We start from the raw sequence: 5,799 nt of genomic DNA on the forward strand, positions 1-5,799 counted from the left end.
AGCTGAGAAAGAAAATTTTAGAAGAAGCTCACAGTACACCGTACTCTATGCATCCTGGTTCTACCAAGATGTACCAAGACGTGAAACAGAGGTTCTGGTGGTCTGGACTCAAAAGAGATGTAGCTAAATATGTCAAGAGGGTCAAAGCAGAACACCAGAGACCAGGAGGAGTTCTACAGCCTCTTCCTATACCAGAGTGGAAGTGGGAAGACATCTCTATGGACTTCATAACAGGTCTCCCAAGAACTACGAATGGATATGATGTAATATGGGTAATAGTGGATAGATTGACCAAGTCTGCCCATTTTCTAGCCATCAAGGTGTCCCACTCTATAGAGCAGTTGACACAGTTATATGTTAAGGAGGTGATCGGACTTCACGGAGTTCCCAAATCTATTGTTTCGATAGAGATGGGCGCTCACCTCTCACTGGGAGTGTGTTCGATCGCACTAGGCACCAACTCAGTTCAAGACCTTCCATCCTCGGACCGATGGACGGAGCGAGTAAATCAGATCCTAGAAGATATGCTCGGGGTTTGTGCACTAGATTTTAAGCGAATTGGTGCAAGTATCTGTGCTTAGCTGAGTTTGCCTACAACAATAGCTAAAGCCACCATCGGATGGCACCATATGAGGCGTTGTATGGCAGAAAGTGCAGATCACCTATATGCTGGCAAGAAGCAGGTGAAAGAAAGGAAATGGAAGTAGAGCTGGGCATTCACACAGAGCTGATAGAAGAAACCACTCAAGCTATTCAGAAAATCAGACAGAGGATTGAGACTGCCCAGAGTAGACAGAAAAGCTATGCTGACACACGCCGTAGGCCACTGGAATTCCAAGTAGGAGATTCAGTCTTTCTCAAGGTTGCTCCTATGAAGGGAGTGATGAGATTTGGCAAGAAGGGCAAATTAAGTCCTCGCTATGTAGGACCGTACCTGATTTCAGAAAGGATTGGTAAAGTAGCTTATAAGCTGGACTTGCCACTGGACATGTCAGCAGTACACAATGTGTTTTATGTCTCCATGTTAAAGAAGTGTCTTCATGACCCTAGCCAAGTGATTGAACCTCAGTCAGTGCAGATCCAAGAAGATCTTAGTTATGAGAGTAGACCTACACAGATAGTGGACAGAGCAGTCAAGAGACCAAGGAACAAAGAAGTGCCATTAGTGAAGGTCGTCTGGAAGAACCAGAAGCACGAGGAAGTCACTTGGGAACGAGAGGACAGTATGAGGCAGAAATATCCAGAACTATTCTAAGTTCGAGGACGAACTTTTTATAAGGTATGGGGAGTTGTAACGACCCAATTTTCCTTACTTTGAGTTCTAAATATCTTTGAAAATGTCTGAAAATACTTTTAAAATATTCTAGGGATTTTTAGGAATTTTTAGAGTATTTTTATGCAATTTTTGGAGTCCGTTTGGCATTTTTACCGGGAGGAGGAAGTTTAAAAAAAAAAAAATCACAAAGTGCAAGAGCTAGGGTTCGAACCCAGTCTCTCGGCCCAAGCAGTATTCGACCCAACCAACCGAGCTGAGCTCGTTTTGTTAACTAAGTGTGGGAACAAAGATATTTAAGTAATAGATGGAACCAAAATAACCCAGGTTATTTAAGGAGATTAATTTCCTTCCCGAAACCTAAAACCTAATCTCTCCTTTTCTCCTCACGCACGCGACGCCGTTTTCTTCCCTCGGGCGAAATCGCAGCCAAGGCTAGGGTTTCCTCCTTACGACGTCGGCGAGGTGTTTTCCGGCCGGTCTCCACTCGTGGGTGACTATTCCGGCAGGGAGAGCTCGGGAAATACAAGGAAAAAAAGGTGGAATCGAAGTTCCACCGAAACCCTAGGGCGCTTCTCTTCGGTTGTAAGTCCAAGAACCCGATGTAAGTGCTTCTCACCTGCGGTAGGAGTAGCTCTCGGGTTTTTATTTTGTGTTTTGTTGTAAGATGAACAACAGTAGCCTTTTATCATGGTATGTGGTTTCGGATTTTGACCTTGATCTAGCAAATTGGTTTAGGTTTTTGGTTTAAATCTGTTGATGTTTTTTAGTGCACGGGCAGAAGTTTTTTTTGGGGTTTTCCTTGATTACCACAGCATGCTAATTGGATGGATTACCTTACATTTTAAGCATGATTAAGTAGTTAGATTTTTCCTTCAAGTTACAGTATGATTAAGGGTCTGTTAAGATTCAAAATGGGGTAGTTTTTACAACTTGTTGTGGGGAAAACCGTTACTGCCGTGAGCTGATTAAAAGTTGTTCCTTATGACCATGTATTCTTCTTTTAGTGGCTGTGGAATTCTGTTGAATTCGGTTTGAACATATCCTGTTACATTTCAGTGATATAGTTGTTTTTTTTTTAAATTATCGTGGAGTTTTTGTTTGAATATGTACTGGTTAATATTTTTATATCAGTGTCATATAGTTTAGAATCTCTTGTATGCTGAATAAATGAGAGAAGTACAAGTAAAGCAATACTAAGTTACAATCTGATCCTAAATTTCAGAATTTAGAATCAAAGCACACTAAGTGCTTAAATAAATGCCAAGGCATTTTATTAGAAGAAGTATTTAAAGAAGGATATAAAGAAAAGTATTTTACTTTTAAAAGGGCATGTACCGGACACAAAGTCCAAGGGATGGGCTCCAAGTTGCCCCTAGACATAAGGTCTAGAAGTGTCTTAATGGTTTTGGGATTAGCTACCTCAATTCTCATTAAGAAAGGCGCGCAAAGTGGTACAATGTCGGGCCCAAGTAAAGTTGAATATTATTTTAAAGTATAAAAGTATTAATTTGGAAACAAACAGAACAAGCTCTTTTATCTCAGTTGCAAATTTTAGCAAGTTAAATGGTTGTTTCCTTTAGAGATGCATGATGTAGTTCTATTTGCTATTTTCATGTTGAGCATGTACCCCCTGCTTTCTTTTATGTTTATGCATTCCTTATCGGATTTTGTGAGTAGAAAGCACTTACTAAGCTTTTAGCTTATAGATACTACTTTCCTCCTACTGCAGATACAGATAAGAGTAAGGGAAAAGCTAAAGTGTTATAGAGGAAGGCGACAAGGAGACGTTGGTGGTGTGTGTGTGGTGGCGGATATGGAAGCTTGGGACCTTGCTAGAAGAGTTTAGAAATCATATTTGCTGGTGTTTATGTTTCTGTTAAAGTAGAATTTATTTTGCATTGCTAAGGATTGTTTTAGATTGCTTCTTTTGAATGTTAGAACAATTAATTGGAGTTTGCTGTAGAGAAGTTTCCTGGCATTACTAGTTTCGTAATCTTCCTGTCAGTTAGTTGGATTAACTGTTAAAGCTGAGAACATGTTCTTTTTCCTTATTCTGGATTAGTTTTCAAGTTTGAGTAGTGAGTTTTGTTTCAATGGAAAACTGTCGCATGATTAATTTAACTCTTTCTGCTGTAGAGAAAATAATTCAATTGCAGTAAATAGTATACTTGGATAGCTAAACTGTGGTATGAGAGTTTATTTCTCCTAAGAATTGGCAGTTTCCTATGCTCAGTATTCTTTTGTTACTGCTGGAATTTTAATCTGCCATGAGTTCAGTTAAGGTTTCACTGTTGTTTAGTTAATGTTTCATTCTTAATGTTTAAAGGTTTGGCTAGTAATGAATTTCTTTGCAATGTGTCACCAGTAGGAGTAGTCATGATCGAATTATGCAAAGATTTGGTAATGAATTTCATTGACTTATTTGCATTGCTGGAATCTGGTATTGTTTCTTCCTTTTGCTGGAAATTCCTGGACCAGAATTGCCATATGAGGGGTTTATAATTTCATGCATCAACTGCATTGCTACCCCATTGGTAGTGAATGTCCAGTTATGGTTAATTACAGAAAGCTTTAATTTAATAAGATCAGATGCATGCCTGTTTTGAATTTCTTTTCTATTGTAGTGGGGATTGAAGCTGCTGTGAATAAGACCAGATGCATGCCTGTCTTTTTTTTAATTTCTATAGTCTGTATGCATTGGTAACTAAATAAGTTCAGTTGCTTGAAACTTGTTAATGTTAGTGTCGCACTGAATTGCATTTGCCAAAGTCCTTCAGTTGCCTTAGGTTGCTTTGGTAATACAGCATGTTTTAAAAGAAAAAAATTAGAAATGCATGTTATACTTTCTTACGTGTTGTATGTTTAGTGGGAATATTTAAAAGAACCATAATTCTGCATGTTGCAACTATTACATGATTGCATGTTTGGATTTCATTTCCTGAAAATTTTAAGTACCGCTAACATGAGAGAAAGTAACGCTAGTTAAGTGAAGTTTATAGTTAGTAGTTAAGTAACGTTCACCCTTGGGGAGTAGTAAGAAGGGTGAGCTGTTACAAAAATGATATGAGAACCCTACTGATAGGTTTCGATCAAATTAAGATAAATGGGTTAGGGTTAGAGTTTTGAACTCAAACATGCGTATTCATGAAAAATAATGTCTTGTATGTGCTTGGAACAAATTTGCATGTTATGTGTTTGAGTTTTTTATGCTTCATATGGAATAAAGTAATGTGGAAACCTACTGATGTGGTTCGGCCAAGATGGATTAATTGAGTTAGGAAAGAGTTTAAACCTAACTAAACATGCTTATGTATTCTCATGATATGTAGCCTTTGATATATGAGTAGATTAAGCTTTCATGCTTCATGATATGATGAAAATATGCCTTATATATGATATGTTGCATTGCTATGTCTTATGATATGATAGACTTATGACATGATGTGCCATGTTAATGATATGATATGCTAGACTCATGATATGATATACCATGTTCATGATATATATGCTAAGTTCATGAGATGATATGCCATGTTTGATGATTTGAAAATAACATGTTATACTTTATGTTATGATAGGACCACGTTATGTTTCATAATGCATGTATGAATGGCTTATGTAAGAGGAAAAGCCTAAAGAGTTGCTTCCCTTAAGTTGGGACCAAGAGCACTCTTCATGTTATGAAAAAGAGCTGCTTCCCTTAAGTTGGGACCAAGAGCACTCTTCATGTTATGAAAAAGAGCTGCTTCCCTTAAGTTGGGATCAAGAGCACTCTACATGCTATGGTAAAGAGATGCTTCCCTTAAGTTGGGATCAAGAGCTCTCTTCATGATATGACAAGAATTATGACAAGTATGATATGATATGACATACATGATATTTTACTTTGTAAGGCTTGTACCAAGGGTGGGCTCCATAAGCGCCCCGGGGTCGACGGACTTTGAACGGATCTCGTTAAGGGATGGGCTCCTTAGTACGCCCCTAGGTCGACGGACTATGAACGGACCTAGATCCCTAGTAGGTTCGGGGCTAGCTACCCTGTCCTAGGGATTCCGCGCATTTATGTTTACATGTGGTACAAGCCGGGGCCCTTCTCATGTTGATGTTATTATGTTCAAGTATATGTATATGATATGTTTTAAAAGAAGCATGATGAAAATGTTCATTCCATGAGGCATGTTTTGAAAATCATTCTACATCTTGCATCTACATGTTCACATGATATGAAATCCTTACATGAAAATAAAAAGGAGGTATGATATGCTCACCTGACATGATATATGTGTTGATAGGTGTTTCTATGATACGTTTCATGATATGAATTCACATGACATGATAGATTTTCATGAGACATACTTATATGACATGATATGATATGATGTGTACTTACAAGCTATGACACATTTTATGTCATGCTATGTTATGTTCCTTATATGATAGGAGACGATTATGTTATGTTCTTCCATACCATTTGATGATATGATATGTTTGATTTCATGTGTCACTTTATGTATTATTGGGAT

At 38.1% G+C, this 5,799-nt stretch overlaps 1 long non-coding RNA gene across 1 annotated transcript; it reads left to right on the top strand.

The window, feature by feature from the left end:
* The first annotated feature begins 1,357 nt into the window (after positions 1-1,357).
* LOC122051160 lies at positions 1,358-3,406 on the top strand. The gene is made up of 2 exons (XR_006131371.1): positions 1,358-1,877; positions 3,006-3,406. It is a non-coding gene; the product is annotated as an uncharacterized LOC122051160 (long non-coding RNA).
* The last annotated feature ends 2,393 nt before the right edge of the window (positions 3,407-5,799 follow it).

Source organism: Zingiber officinale, chromosome 3A, assembly GCF_018446385.1.
Source record: "Zingiber officinale cultivar Zhangliang chromosome 3A, Zo_v1.1, whole genome shotgun sequence".
Classification (NCBI taxonomy): Eukaryota; Viridiplantae; Streptophyta; class Magnoliopsida; order Zingiberales; family Zingiberaceae; genus Zingiber; species Zingiber officinale.